The sequence below is a fragment of the Protopterus annectens genome, chromosome 11.part0, assembly GCF_019279795.1.
Source record: "Protopterus annectens isolate FY-2018-M chromosome 11.part0, PAN1.0, whole genome shotgun sequence".
Lineage (NCBI taxonomy): Eukaryota > Metazoa > Chordata > Ceratodontiformes > Protopteridae > Protopterus > Protopterus annectens.
The window spans coordinates 465,127,210-465,143,357 of NC_056745.1; the positions used below are offsets into that span (position 1 = coordinate 465,127,210).

The window sequence follows — 16,148 nt, forward strand, 5'->3', positions numbered from 1 at the left end:
AGAGCGTTTGTCCTTTGGTTTGGAGGTAGGTTTGGCATTCCTCTCTTCCTTCGAAGAGTATGGAAGTGAAACCTGTAGCCTTTGTCTATTGTCTGTAAAATCCATTTGTCTCCTGTAATGTAATGCCAATTTACTGAAAATAAGGCTAATTTTCCGCCTAAGGGTGCTGCCAGTTGTTCCCTGGTAGGCGGTTTCAGAGCCAAGTCACTGTGATTGTCCTGTAGAAGTGGTAGTGGCTGGATCTGTGGCAGTAGTTCTCTGGCTGTTAGGCTGCCACTGACGTCCCCTGTAGGCACCTCTGGATTGACCTCTGCCTCTAGGGCGTCTATTTCTGCTTCTCTGTGCTCTGGTGTTGTCTGGAAAGGACCAATTCTTGGAAGGCCAGTTCCTACTAAACCGCGGAGGCTGGACCTGTAAGAAATCCTTGACTGTCTGGACAGATTTCGCTTTTTCTTCCACCTTCTTCAACACTTGCTGTGCAGGGGAACCAAACAAACTGTGCTTTTCCATGGGAGCATCTAGAAGCTTTGACTTTACATGGTCTGGTAAGGATTGCTCTTTTAACCATGCATGCCTTCTGATCACTGTACCAGTCATAGCTGATCTAAAGGAAGCCTCCAGTGCATCATAGCCGCATTTTAAGGAATGATTACTGACCTGCTGAGTGTTATGCACCAAATCCTGATGGGACTTACGGTCTAAAGGTTCAGGTGAGGACAGTTTTTTAGTGAGCTGATCTAACAGAAATTCCTGATACTGAATCATGTGGAATTGACAGTTTAAGGCCCTAGCCGAAAGAGTAGCAGAAGTATAAACTTTTTTACCCCATCTCTCCAATGCCCTAGATTCTCTTTCAGAGGGAGGGTTTTTGGCAGAGGCAGCTGTTACAGCTTTGGGGCCCTGTGAAATAGTTTCAGGATCTGCAATAGGAGCCTTATACAAATGATAATGTGTGTCCGGAACCCTGTAGTACCTGTCGGGCTTAGCAGGGGCCGGAGGCAGTGAGTCAGGGGCAGTACAAGCATCATTAAATGCATCATCCACAACTGTAAGTACTGGGGGATTAGCTAAAGGCCTATGCTGTGGTAAATGCAGAAAGGTCCTAAGCCTTTTCCTAGAGTCTGAAAAATCCTGGCCCTGCCATTGAAATTGTTCCCTCATAGCATGCAAGGTTTCCCCAAAAGAAAATTCCTCAGAAGGAGAGGCAGAAGGTATGGAATCCTCTGCATCAGAGTCCTCATATGGAGAATAAGGGCCCTCTGGAGGGTTTGTATTTTCTGAATCATCAGAGGAATAATCTGAAGAAACTGGCTCAGGGGGCTCTGCTCTAAGCCTCTTCTCTGGAGGTGGGTGAGGGGCCCTGTCAGGGTGAGACTGGGTTCCCCTGATCAAAGAAATGAGATCCTCTGCTAGACTAAGCATTTCAGTACTAGAGCTAGGCCTGTGAGAGGGGGCTTTAGCAGGCACGGCCTTTGAAGATTTAGCTGCTTTAGCCCTGGCAAAAGCCTTAATTGACATGGATGCAGGGGCCTAGCAGCTCCATCGCAGGAGTAGATACATCCAAGGGGATAGTATCTGATAAATCCTGAGAAACTGTAAGAGCAGGAGGATTTTCAGTAGCAGATTCAGCCATGCTGGAAGAGGCCTCGGTAGAAGGAGGCATGTTTTCGGCCGAAGGAAGAACCGCGGACTCGGCTTCGGCCGAAACCGAGACACTCGTGGTTGGCTTAGCCGCGGACCGCGAGTGTCGGTCCTTTTCCTTACGCTTTTTAGCTAAATGTGAAGTCGGAGTCTCCGACGGCATGATATAAGCAAAAGCGAGCAAAAACTCCTCTGCAAACTCCGACCGACGTCTAAGTGTTCGTCGGTTGAAGGAAGCACAGGCTAGACAAGCTGCTACGTCGTGGTCTGGGCCTAAACAAGGTAGGCAGTAAGAGTGGAAATCTTTATGAGGTATTTGTTTCCCACAAGTTAAACAGTTATTCACTTTTTCTGACATCGGCTGAGGCAAGAAAGAGTCCCCAACGGGGTACTTAGCTTTTTAGAAGTCTTCGGTAGTAGCAATCTCTGGTTCTGACCGACCGGCACTTGCGAACAGCTTCTGCTTCGGGTGCCACGCGGCAAGAAAGACTGAGGGAAATGGCGTCGGCTGATGCCTTTATACCCGCTGAACTGCAGCTATGACGTTGGGTGAAGTGCGACATCAGCCGAGGCCAGACCCAGACTTTGGAATCCGGCCGACCGAAGGGCTGCCTGAGGCCAGGACAACCCATTTGTTAGGACTGCAGATGCATCCTTGAAGGACATCTGGTTGTAAGGCAAATGTTTTGGAGGAAGGAGGACTGGGATGTAAAGGTAGAGGACAGGCAGTACTAGAAGTGTGAGTTAGTCTTTGGATTGTTTCTATAAAGTAATTACTTAGAAGAGCTGCAGTCTCTGAGGCAGTATTGCGAGGGAATGGGTTGGGGATAGGAGGGTTTCCAGGATGGAGGATTTTATTAGCTGTAGACCAACATTTTTTTTCTGTGGGTCACTTTGGTTGAAGGTAAAGAACTTTTTTTTATATTTTATGACTAGTTTTTACACATTTCTAAGTTCTTTGTAATGCTGTAGTAAGGGAGTAGTTTTATTTTTGGATGAAGTTTTCCAGCTAGTATCCCTCTGATGCATGGTAAAGTGCATTTGCTTAGTTAACCAGGGGACACATTTTGATTTTACCCAGATTTTTCTGGAAGGTGCCATGGAGTTTAACACATCTAGGAATAACTTACTGAAAGAAGTTACAGCATCACTGAGGGGGAGGTTGTTTAGGAAGGACCAATTTATGCTGGACAATGTGGAGTTGAACTTGTCTGGATTGAAATGAGTCAGATTGTGAGATTCCCTGAAATGGTGTTCTTTGCATGAGTGCTGGGAATATCTATGGCTATAGATAGGGGAATGATCACTTAGTGAGTCAGGGAGAGTACCACAGTTATGGCAGAGACTAGGATCAGAAGTAAGGATCTGGTCTATTACGGATCCTGAGGTAGGGTTTTTATTGTTCCTGGTAGGGGGAGATATTAGTTGGTGGAAGCCATACAGATTGAGACTGTGAGTAGAACATGAGGAAGAAAGTGAGGCCCAATCTATGTTAATGTCACCAAGATTAATGGTTTCATAGGGACCATTTTGGGTGTGCCAGGAGAGAAAGTTTTCAAGAATAGGGATGTTATCACCTGGAGGGATGCAGATGGATACAATGGCAATTTTCTTATAGGGGTTAAGATGACAGTTTACAATTAGTATTTCTGCAGGAGCAAAGGAAGTGAGGGTGAGAGTGGAGAAAGAGTAAAATAATTTGAGTAGAGGATGGCAACACCTCCACTTTTATCTGTTCGGTCTGCATGGAAGATGTTGTAACATGAGGGAAGAATTTCTGAGTTAGGGATATAAGGTTTTAACCAGGTTTTTGAGAGGGTTAAGATATGTGGGGAATGGAGTTGGATCCATGAGTGCAATTCTGTAGTTTTGCTTACTATGCTTTGGATATTGAGAGACAAAAAAGTTAGGAATTTAGGTGATGGACAGTGGGCTTACAGCAGTGTTGGAAGAGGTGTGGAAGGAGGTATATGCTTATGAGATGAAGAGATGTGTGGTCCAGGGTTAGGAATGTCGCCATCTAAGAGTAGTGTATCAAAGAAATTAAGCAGCAAGGAGAGTAGGTTTAGAGTACAGGGAGTTCTGTGTAGTATACAAGTGGAAAATGAAACATTAGGATATATCTTTACTGAAAACAGGCAGGTGGGAAAGCTTGAAAAAAAGGTGAAGAGAGAAGAAGTTTATGGGAGTAGATATGTGGGTACTGGCAGCTAGAGAGAGTTGGTGTTGGTGCTATGTAATGCTGTGGTATGTGGTAAGATGTTGACGATAGTAGGAGAAGAAGGGGGATCATAAGGTAGTAAGGTGACATAGTAGTGGAGAAACTGGGTGACTGCTAGTACCAGTAAGGAGTATAAGGTGTAAATGAGGAGTAGTTGAGTAACAGAAGAAGGGACAGGGCAGGTGAGGGGAGAGGGAGAAGGTAGAAGGAGTTGATGGTAGATGGGAGGGGAGGGGAAAATGTGTGTAGGTAAGTGGATTGGTCAGAAAGAGGAGGGGAGGAGAGTAGAGAGTATAAATCTAATGAAAGTGGGGGTAGGAATAGGGGGTAGGGTAGTGGAGCAGAGTGAGCCCGAGTGCAGCAAGGGCAAATGGAGGGGGTCCACCCAGCAGGGAGAAGCACAAGTGGAAAGAAAAACAATTGGTAAATGTAAGTAAGTGAGCGGGTAAGTCAGGGGACCCTATGTTTGGCTGGTAGGGAAAAAAGCAGATACAAAGTAGGGTGTTCGTGATAGAAGACAAACATTCTTTGTACTGGCAGACACTACCTAGCGTACAAAGCAAGAGCACTACTAAAGCCAATTGTTGTGCTAGTAAGGGTTGTATATGCTAAAAAAAAAAAAGTGACCAAATAGTCAAGCCAATTATGCTAGTAAGGGTTGTATATGCTAAAAAAATGAAAAAAGTGACCAACTAGACAGATGCACGTTACAAGTTTAGAAAAGAATTTACAAGTAGTTACGGGAGCAGGTTTATGCTAGTAAATAACACCATCTAGTGGAGGAAATGCAACAGTTTAGTGAAGGAATAAGTAGACAAGAAGGGAAAACTTGATGGCAGAACAGAATGTGAAAAAGGAAATTCAGGAGGGGGGGGGGGTCCCGGCATGTGTGCAAACTAAGTAAGTTACGGGCGCAATAAAACTTAATATATACTGGTAACACTGTAGGCTAGCACCTACTTTATAGCACAGTATGGGTGAGAGTTCAGTTGCATTCAGCTCCGTAGAGAGTTTCACAGGGTTCAGTTCAAGTGACTAGCAATGTATAGTTTATAATGGGGAATGCAGGTATCCTTCGGGGGTGTAGAGTAGTCTGAAAAGAAAAAGAAACAACACAGTTATAAGTCAAGTCCTGCTGTAGTAGATAGGAGAGAGAAAAGAAGACTATCAAGATGAGAAAAAGTGGCGAGTGGATGAAGGAGTGAAGAGGGTAAGTACGAGGAAGGTAAGCATTAACCGAAGTTATTTAGCAACAGATACAAATATTAGACTGCATATCAAAAACATTCAGGTTAAATAATTAAAACAGGTAACTTGGGAACAGATGTGGAAATCTAGCTTCTAAATTAACAAATAAATGTCTGTGGACAGCTCTCACTTTCAACTAGTAAGGCCAAAGCTGTAGCATACATCTGTCCGTGCAACTAAACAAAAAATCAGTAGGTCTTGCAACACACTTTAAAAGCAGCATACGCATACACAGCTGCACAAGCCTAAGAAATAAATAATACACATTTGTTTCGGTAGGGTATAATGTTACAGGGAGGTAGAGGACAGCCAGGGATAAAGGTGATTATGGATACCCAACTTGAAATTCCAACTCTAACAAGCAAATAGTCATAAGAATGATATTCAGTAAGCAAGCCTCTGATAATACAATAGTAACCAGCAGTAATGAACACTGTTACAGCAAATGGTAATATACAAGGCATTTAAAAATATAACACATAGCAACCAGCATTATAAGACAAAATTACAGCAAATGAGGTCGGATATTCAACCAGTAATGATGCAAAGGACACTGCTTACTGGCAATCACACAACACCAAGGGAGAGGGAGACACAAGCACTTGGAGTATATGGTGAATATTTGAAAATGGCGCCATTTTTAGCACAACGACTTAGGCAACAGAAATTAGAAAGGGCCGTAACAAGAAAAATAACCAGAGATCCTGTGGCAGTGTTAAAAGATATTTTAGAAAGTTTATGAAAATTTGTATAAAGCAAGAAATGTGGAAATAGCGAAAGAGCACAAATGGAAATATTTATGAAAGACATAATTACAGCAAAGTTAGAGGCAGATGAGGTGCAACAACTAACAGTTAAAATAGGAGGAGATGAGATAAAAATGGTGATGTATAATCAATCTTTAGGAAAGTCTCCAGGAAAAGATGGAGTTCCCATGGAAGTTAGAAGTGAAGGAAAGGAGGGAAAGCACTAACCTCTTGGGAGAAAGCTATTTTGGCAGCATTACCTAAATATGGTAAATGCCCTTCAGATTCAGCTTCATACAGAACTATTTCAGTTTTAAACCATGATTATAAAGTATTTCTTTACTAGCTAAAATAATGGTTTTTCTAGATATTTATTAGCACTTTTATTGTCTGCTGCATAATTTATGACTATATTTTATAGTTATAACAATAAGGCAAAGAATATATAACAAGAGCAACGCAATGAAGGGCATATGAACTGGCTCCAAAACAAAGTCAAATGTTCCAATATTCCAAAAGACGATAATCCACAAACTGATGATAAAGACAAGTTTTAATACAGTGCACAATGGTTAGCGCTTTCGCCGTTAGCTTCATCAGACCGTCTGATGAAGCTAACGGCGAAAGCGCTAACCATTGTGTACTGTATTAAAACTTGTTTTTATCATCAGTTTGTGGATTATCGTCTTTTGGAACATTGGAACATTTGACTTTGTTTTGGAGCCAGTTTATATGCCCTTCATTGCGTTGCTCTTGTTATATATTCTCTGCCTTATTGTTATCCCTATTTGTTGTATTTCAAGAGCATTAACTCCTCGTGGACCAATTTTTTCTTCTGTTTTATATTTTATAGCTATTGGCTCACTGCCTGCAGTGTTTTCTGCCTGAAAAGTTTCCATATTTAAGATTGTGTTTCTGGGCCTAGTTGTTTGTTAGAGGCTGTGTTCTCAGCTTATTTTCCAGGTCATCTTAGTTAGCAAAAACCATCCCCCACCACAGTGAGAGTGTAGTGTTTGTGGTCATTGCTGGTTGAGGTTGCCAGGTCTATGGCTTGGAGAAAGCACCTCATTGGTTCTTTGAGCTTTTTTTTTTAAAGTTGTTTCAAGTTTCAACTTTGTTATTTAAGAAGTTAACTTGAGTGTTTTCTACCATTCCACAGAGAGCTATCGGAGAAGGAGCACTCACTAAAACTCTGATCTGTGAGATATTGTTATAAGTAGACTGTTTTTTTTTTTTTTTTTTTGCTTATTTTTACTAGTTATTGGTTATTCTAGATATTTATAGCACTTTTATTGTCTGCTGCATACTTTATTACTGTATTTTATAGCTATTGGCTCACTGCCTGTAGTATTTTCTACCTGGAGTGATAAGCTCTCCACCCCCTCTCACTATTGGCATTTTATCTTTATACCTGCTAGCCTTGCAGATGCCCTCCCCTACTTTAAATTTGATCTGGGACACTCCTCCCAGTCTAGTGTCATTAGCTCATTCTACCTAATACAGAGAGAACATCTGAGAAGGCCAACTCACTTAGTTTCTTCCCCTCTGTTCCTCCTTTCTCCCTTTCTTTAAAAAAAAATTGCCTGAATCTCCTTGTGTTCTGACTGTGCTTTTCAAACATTTTGGAAATATAGAGTATATTTTAGTGCATTTATTAAAAATGTATTTGCCTTAATACTACTATATCTTAAGTGCTCTATGTTGCACTGCATCTGAATTGTTTTAGTGTTGTTTTAGCTGCTTTTCTGTATATATAGATTTTTCTGTATATGTAGACTAGCTACTTATTCTACTGTATTACTGCCTCTTAAATCGTTTTTCAGTTGTGCACTTGCCTTGCTTCATTTAAAAAGTTTTAAATTGCTAATTTTATAGAGTTTTAATTGCATTTACTGTTTAGGGCTACACACTCAAGTGCATTAGCCTTTTCTGTGTTTACTTACTGTATTATTGCATTCTTTAGCCTGTTTTAACCAACAAAAAATACTACCTTGTTTGCTCATTTCCCGCCTTGCCCAGCTAGTATAGTCCAGATCCCAGGCTTTGCTGGTTTCAGGACTTTATTTTCTGTGTTCAGAGCTATCCAGACCTTGCTGTGGTAGAGGGAAGTCCTACTGCTTACCAGTGGGAGTGGTGAGCATTGTACTGCCTAACACTAGAGGAGTGGTTTCCAGCTTTGAAATTGTAATTCTATTAGTCATTTTGGGCTGATTTCTATCTCTTTCAACTTTGTGGCTTAAAAACACGTGTGTTTGCGTGTTTTTCACATCGCTCAGCACCGCGAGGCTACTGCTAAACTATTCCAGGTGCCATAAAGTCTGCTCTTCAAATTTCCCCCTAGAACTAGCTGGTTTCTCAGTAGCAGCACTAAAATCTGAACCACTGTGATTAGCACTTGCTCTAGAACCTGCTGGAAAGCACTAGGAAGCCTTAAACTGATACAAGCACTCAACTCTCCTTGTTAATAAGGATAAATTAATCGTAGGCCCTAAACAGCTTATAATTGCAAAGTACCTTGGAAAGGGAAGGGAGCACAGCTCTTGTACTTTACAAAAAAAGCACCTAAACAGGCATGTCCAAGGTTCAGCGTCCGGTGATTTCTCCTGTCCACCTGGTGAATCTGGGCATACTGGGGCAATGCAGCAACTGCCTCAAATACACAGACAACCCTCTCCTCCTACAACCCAACACTACAACCTGTGAGAGATGCACTTACATAGCCAAACTGGAAGCAAAGCTCTCTCCAGCTAAAATTGTGCTAGACAGTCAAGAGGAGAAGGTTAACACCTGCACTACACCTCAAGCAACACACAGTCCTTCAAAACCCACACCATCAACACCCACACATTGCAACACTAAACCCACATATGCGGAAGCCCTTAACATTAACCTGCCAAGCAACAAGGACCTCCAAAGTTGAAACGCAAACAAACACCAGTCACAACCAAAGTGACACATAGCTCACAACACCAGTGTGCCACCCAACACCAGTGTGCCACCCAACAACAGCCCCTAAGGTAAGAAAACGTACCCAACACTTTAGTCATAGGTGACTCTACAGTCAGGCACATTGATGTCTCACTCACCAGGCTGAACAAGGAGAAAATTACAGTCAGCTGCATGTCGAGTGCCAGGATCCACCACATAATGCATGCACTCAAGTCACTCCACAAAAAGCAAAAATACAACTCTGTCATTGTCCCTGTTGGAGTGAATGACTTGAGATGCACCTCCTGGACTACATAAAAAGGGAAATGGAAGAGCTCTCGGATCATGTGGCTCAGGCAGGTATGACCCTAGCCCTGAGTAGCATCCTGCCTTCACCCAGAATGATACCACAGTATAAGGACAAAATGATTGACTTCAACAACTGGCTAAGCGTCTGGTGTCATTCAAAGGGGAACCAGTATCTGTCTGCCTGGGACAACATGATCGACAAACTACGATGCTTTGCCAGATGGTCTGCACCTGTCGCCCCTGGGATTCAGGTTACTGGCTAAAGCTCTTGCCACCCCTATAGTGCCTTTTTTAGACAAGGTTCAAAGGACAAAACCACCACCATAACAGATACAAGCATGCAAAATCTAAAGGTAATGCTACTCAATGCTAGAAGTCTAAACCTCAAAATACACTCTCTCGAGGCACTCCTAAAAATGGAGAACAGTGATATTTGTGCAGTTACTGTGACTTGGTCCAAGGCTCCAGAGAGCACCCCTGCAATACCAGGCTACAACTCTTACCACACTTTTCAGCCACCAAACCAAGACAGAAACACTAAAGGTGGAGGAGTGTCCATATTTACCAAGGATATTCACACCTCCAGGCTAGTTGCCCAACACAATGCATCTGAAATTCTCCAGGTGCAACTAACACTAGGTAAGACTGAAATCCAAATTGTACCTTGCTACAGATCCCCCACCATGCCCCAAGATTCTCACTACACCTTTCTAAACATACTGGAAAATATTAAGATGCAACCAAACACCTTAATACTGGGTGATTTCAACTACCCTGCCATTAACTGGGAAAACTACTCGGGTACCAACACCTTTTCCCAATGGTTCTTGGAATTCATAAATTCCAGCGCCCTGGATCAACTTATCTATTGTCCCACCAGGGGCTCCAATATCCTAGACCTGGTCATTACAAACATGGGAGATAGATGTTCCACACTTGTGGTCACCCCCTCATTGGTCAGGTCTGACCATAAGCTAATCAACCTTGACATCCACACACCCCCCCCACACCCCCCTGTAAGGAAACCTCCGTAAAAAATCTCCAAAGCCAACTTCATGCTACTCAAGTCAGAAGTGACAAACTTCATGACACCCATGCAGACGGCATCTGAAAGTTTGACTGCTGAACCCTACACTAAGGCACTGTACAAGCGCACCCACTCGTGCATGAATTGTGCCATCCCAAATAGAACCAAGACCCCCTCCTCCAAAAAAAGGAAGCTAATCTGGTGGTCCCCTGCCATAAACAAACTATGCAACAGAAGGAAGAAACTGTTGCAAAAAAGAGGAAAATCCCAGGATGCAAAAAACTCCCTTACCAGCCTCAGTAAGAAGCTGAGATTCCTCATAAAATCCTCCAAAGCTAGTTACAAAAATAAAATTGCTAAAGATTCCAAAGACAACCACAAGGCATTCTATAGTTTTGTCAAGAATCTAAATGGCAATGCTCAGATCTGCTCTGAGCTACAACAGAATGGCATTAAATATACTGATCCCAATGATAGTGCCAATATCCTGGCAGATCGATTTAGTGCCAACTTCACCCCCTCTCACCCCCTAAAGGGCCCATCTCGATACCAGAACATTGCCAAATTCCGGTAATCATGGCCACACAGGTAGAAACTGCACTTTCCAAAGCTAAGAATACAGCATCCATGGGACCAGATGACATCCCTGGCTGTGTACTACATGAACTACAAAATGAACTGGCACCTCACTTAAGTGTCATGTTTAATCATAGTCTCACCTCAGGCTTCATGCCTACTGAGCGGCGCACAGCTACAGTTATTCCACTCCACAAGGGGGGATCCACCTTGGATCCCGAGAACTACTGTCCCATCAGTCTGATGAGCCTGATCTGCAAGAAAACGGAATGCATTATCATGGAACTTATAAACAAAGACATTGGCAACCTTCAAACACTGGACCCCACCCAGTTTGGGTTCGTGAAGGGCCGCTCTTGTCTCCTGAACCTGACTGACTTCTTCGAATCCGTCTCCAGAGCTGTGGACGACGGTAAGGCAATCCACACAGCCTATGTGGACCTCGCCAAGGCCTTTGACACTATTCCCCCACTCTGGAATCATAGATAAACTTACTAAGCTGGGCATAAATCCCCATGTCACGCGATGGGTTGCCAACTGGCTTACTGACAGAACCCAGACTGTAAAAGTAGCAGACTCCAAATCCAGCTCCAGACAGGTGACAAGTGGAGTACCTCAGAGTTCAGTCGTGGGACCGCTCTTCTTTGGCATCTACTTCTCTGAAGTATAGGCCAACACCAAGGGACTCTGGCTAACAAAGTTCGCAGATGACTGCAAACTGGGAGCCATTATTCATAGGTTCATAGGTAGGTACTAGGCTATCGGCCCAAGGGCCTACGTAAGCCTAGCCAACAAGGTTCCCTGGGTTACTCCACCCAAGAAAGTTATTTTCCTGTGCCACTGTCCAGCAGAGATACAGAAGTGATCCCTGGGGTGTACTTCCTATGTTCCCATCCACTCATCAAGATTTTTCTTGAAGAGTGCTAATGAAGAACTTTACTTGACATAGGTGGGTAGCCTGTTCCAGAGTATGGGAAGTCTCTGGGACAGGAATCTATCCCTCCAGCAAGTCCTGTTTATTGTGGTGACAAGGTTTAGGTCTCTAGAGGGTGCAGCTCTGAGGGATTGGGATTTCTTTAGGTGTAGCATGTCCAACAGCTCTGGGTTTGACATAGCTTTATATGTTAGGCAGAGATCACCTCGGAGTAAGCGATATGCTATGGAGTAAAGCTGGAGTTTTTTGAGGTGGTCAGTGTAGGGCATTTGTTTGAGGCCAGTAATACTCTTTGTGAGGTACTTCTGTGGCCTTTCCAGCTGCTGCAGATGTCTTGTGAGGTACATTCCAAAAGGGGCGTTGTACTTTATAATGGGTCTAATAAGTGTCGAGTAGAGGGGAACAATGACCTCTTTTTTCCTGGATGAGAACCCTTTTATGATGAGGTGTGCCATGTAGAAGGATTTCCTGACTACTGTGGCAATGTGACTATCAAAGGAGAGACTACTGTCGACCTGGGTCCCAAGGTCTCTTATCACACATTTGGTGTTAAGTAGATTGCTGCCTATGTGGTAGTTCATGGATACAGAGTTTTTACCAAAGAGGGTGACACTGTACTTTTTGGCATTGAGCTTGAAGCCATGGCTCTGACACCAGGCATCTGTCTCAGCGAGGCCCTTCTGTAGGATGTCCACATCATTTGGGGACTTTACTATGGCTCCTAGTTTGCAGTCATCTGCGAACTTCATTAGCCAGAGGCCTTCTGTGTTAGCCTGTACTTAAGAGAAGTAGATACCAAACAGGAGAGGTCCCAGGACGGAACCCCGTGGTACTCCACTTGTCACTGCTTTGAGGCCAGATTTGGAGTCTGCAACTTTTACAGTGTGGGTTCCGTCAGTGAGCCAGTTGGCAACCCATCTTGTGACGTAGGGATTTATACCTAGTTTAGTGAGTTTAGCTATAATTTCAGAATGGGGGATGGTGTTGAAAGCCTTGGCGAGGTCAAGATAGGCTGTGTGAACCACCTTACCCTCACCTACGGCTTTGGTAACTGCCTCAAACAAGTCGATCAGGTTCAGGAGGCATGATCTGCCTTTCACAAACCCGAACTGGGTGGGATCCAGAGTTTGGAGGTTTATGAGTTCCATGATAATACGTTCCATGGCCTTACAGACCTTGCTCGTCGGGCTAATAGGTCAATAGTTCCCGGGATCAGTGGTGGCTCCCCCTTTGTGGAATGGTATAACTGTTGCTGTGCGCCATTCAGTGGGCACAAAGCCTGATGTGAGGCTATTACTGAACATGGTGCTTAAGTGGGGAGCCGGTTCGTTCTGAAGTTCGTGTAAAGCGCAGCCTGGGATGTTGTCCGGTCCCATGGATGCTGTGTTTTTGGCTTTAGAGAGTGCAGCTTTTACCTGCGTAGCTGTGATTACAGGGACTCTGCAGTGAATCCCCAAATGATGTGGATATTCTACAAGAGCACCTTACAGAAACAGATGCTTAGTGCCAGAGCCATGGGCTCAAGCTTAATGCCAAGAAATGTACAGTTATCCCCTTTGGAAAAAAAACATGTACCCATGAATTACCACCTAGGTGGCAGTACACTAAACACCTAAAGTGTGATGAGAGAATTAGGGACACAGGTGGACAGTGGTCTCACCTTCGATAACCACATCGCCACAACAGTCAGGAAATCCTTCTATGTGGCACACCTCATCACCAAGGACTTTTCATCCAGAAAAAAGGAGGTCATTGTCCCATTGTACTCATCCCTCATTAGACCCATTACAGAGTACAACACCCTGTTTGGTATGTACCTCACAAGGCATCTGCAATAGCTGGAAAGGATGCAGAAATACCTCACTAAAAGAATCACAGGCCTAAAGCAGATGCCCTATGCTGACCGTCTAAAAAACACTCCAGCTATACTCTGTGGCATAAAATCTACTCAGAGGTGATCTCTGCTTAACATACAAGGCCATGTCAAACCCTGAGCTGTTGGACATGCTCCACTTAAAGAAATCCCAATCCCTCAGAGCCACATGCTCCAGGGATCTAAACCTGGTCATCACAATGAACAAAACATGCTGGAGGGATAGGTTCCTGACCCAGAGACTCCCCATACTCTGGAAAAGACTGCCCATACATGTCAAGCAGAGCGCCTCCTTGGCCCTCTTCAAAAGGAACCTGGACGATTGGATGGGAGACAGGAAATTCACCTCGGGGATCACGTCAGTCGCCCGGCTAGGCAGGGGTTCAGGGAAGTAAATATTGTGGGAAGAAATATCCAGGGAACTGTTATGGCTAGGCTTTTATAGGCCCTAGGGCCAATAGCCTAGTACCAACCTATGAACCTATAAGTATTGCCAAAATTGATAGATATGGAGTGATGTGGTTTTGTGGAGAGGAGGCAAAAAACTTGCAACATTAACAGAACAATGATGATCTAGAGATAAGTAGGATGTAAGAAAATGCTGCTGTTGCTGGTGGGCCTTGATGCAGAAAAAGCATTTAACAGAGTAAGCTCAGATTTTATGAGTAGGGCAATGGAAATGTTGGAGACAAGAATTTAAATGGGAGCGGGATCTTCTCTGATAAGCTTGTGTTTGAACAATGGAAGCAGGCAGAAATGTAATCGTTCCCCTTTGTTAACTGCTTAATAGTTACAGCCACTGGCAAAGAAAATAAGGTATTCGGAAATGCAAGGATATAATTGGCATGGTAATCAAGATGTGTTGGATTTATTTGCAGATGACATTACTTTGTACCAGATAAATCCATAAAGAATATCTTGTGTTGTGGAACATTTTGGCACAGTTTCAAGCCCTTTGAGGATATAAAATTAATGAAGATAAAACAAAAACTATAGCCATAAATTATGTACCCACGCATGACATGGTTCAGCAATGCCCATATTTATGGAGGCACAATAAGATGAAGTATTTAGGAGTATGAATTAAAAAGGATTCTGTTATGGCAGCTAAAGATATGTGGGAAGAGAATAAACAAAAGTATACAAAAACTGAGAAACTGGAAGCTCTAGTTTATGGATGTGGATAGTGAGATGCAAGCACTGAAAATATTTTTAGTCCCTTTAGTTTTATATACAGGTCAGGCATATTTTTTATCAAGAACAGGAGAAGTTCATAGGTAAGTACTAGGCTATCTGCCCAAGGGCATTTATAAGCCGAGCCAGAATGTGTTGGCTTTTGCCACCCCCTTAGATTAGTTTCCTGTGCCTCTGACCAGCAGAGCAATTAGTTCCCTGCGCCTCTGGTCCAGAAGAGCCACTGCAGTGATCCCCGGGGTAAATTTTCTTTTTCCCATCCACCCGTCAAGGTTTCTCTTGAAGAGTGCTAGTGAGGGCCTCTGCCTGATGTATATTGGAATCTTGTTCCAAAGCATGGGGAGTCTCGGTCAAGAATCTATCCCTCCAGCACATCCTATTTATTGTTGTGGTAAGGTTTATATCCCTAGAGCGTGTGGCTCTCAGGGATTTTTTTTTTTTTACGTGGAGCACATCCATCAATTCTGGGTTGGACATGGCCTTGTATGTCAAGCAGAGATCACCTCTGAGTAAGCGGTATGCAACTGTGTACAGCTGGATTTTCTTTAGTAGGGCTGCATAGGTCATCTGTTTGAGGCCAGTAATCCTCTTGGTCAGGTACTTTTGTAGTCTTTCCAGCTGTTGCAGGTGTCTTGTAAGGTACATCTCAAATGGGGTGTTGTATTTTATAATCGGTCTAATAAATGATGAGTAGAGAGGTACAATAACCTCCTTTGTTCTGGATGAGAACCCTTTTGAGATTAGGTGGGCCATGTAGAAGGATTTTCTAACCACCTTGGCAATAAGATTATCAAAGGAGAGATTGATATCTATCTGGGTCCCCAGATCCCTTATTACTTTTTCTGTATTTAGGGGGCTACCACCTATGTGGTAGTTCACTGGTACTTTGTTTTTTCCAAAGGGGATGACGATGCACTTTTTGGTATTCAGCTTGAGGCCATGATTCTGACACCAGGTATCAGTCTCAGTGAGACCCTTCTGGAGGGTATCTGTATCAGCCAGATAATCAATTATGGCCCCTAGTTTGCAGTCATCTGCGAACTTGGTCAGCCAAAGTCCTCCTGTGCTTGCCTGTACCTCTGAGAAGTATATACCAAACAGAAGAGGTCCTAGGACTGAGCCCTGGGGGACGCCACTTGTAACCGGTTTAGAGTCGGACCTAGAGTATGCAACTCTCGCTGTGTGGGTTCTGTTCGTGAGCCAATCTGCAACCCATCTCGTGACGTAGGGGTTAATGTTCAGATTGGAGAGTTTGTCTATAATACCAGAATGGAGAATGGTGTTGAAAGCCTTTGCAAGGTTTAGATAGGCTGTGTGGACCTCCTTACCCTAATCTAATGCTTTGGTAACTGTCTCAAAGAAGTCCACCAGGTTGAGGAGACATGATCTGCCCTTAAAGCCAAACTGGGTGGGTTCCAAAGTTTGGAGGTTCCCAATATCTCTGTTAATGA

The 16,148-nt window shown here is 43.5% G+C and overlaps 1 protein-coding gene across 1 annotated transcript in view; it reads right to left on the reverse strand.

Moving 5' to 3' along the window:
• The window catches only part of PHYH (phytanoyl-CoA 2-hydroxylase), a 930,440-nt gene that overhangs the window by 882,334 nt on the left and 31,958 nt on the right, over positions 1-16,148 (reverse strand). The gene's annotated exons all lie outside the window — the stretch shown is intronic.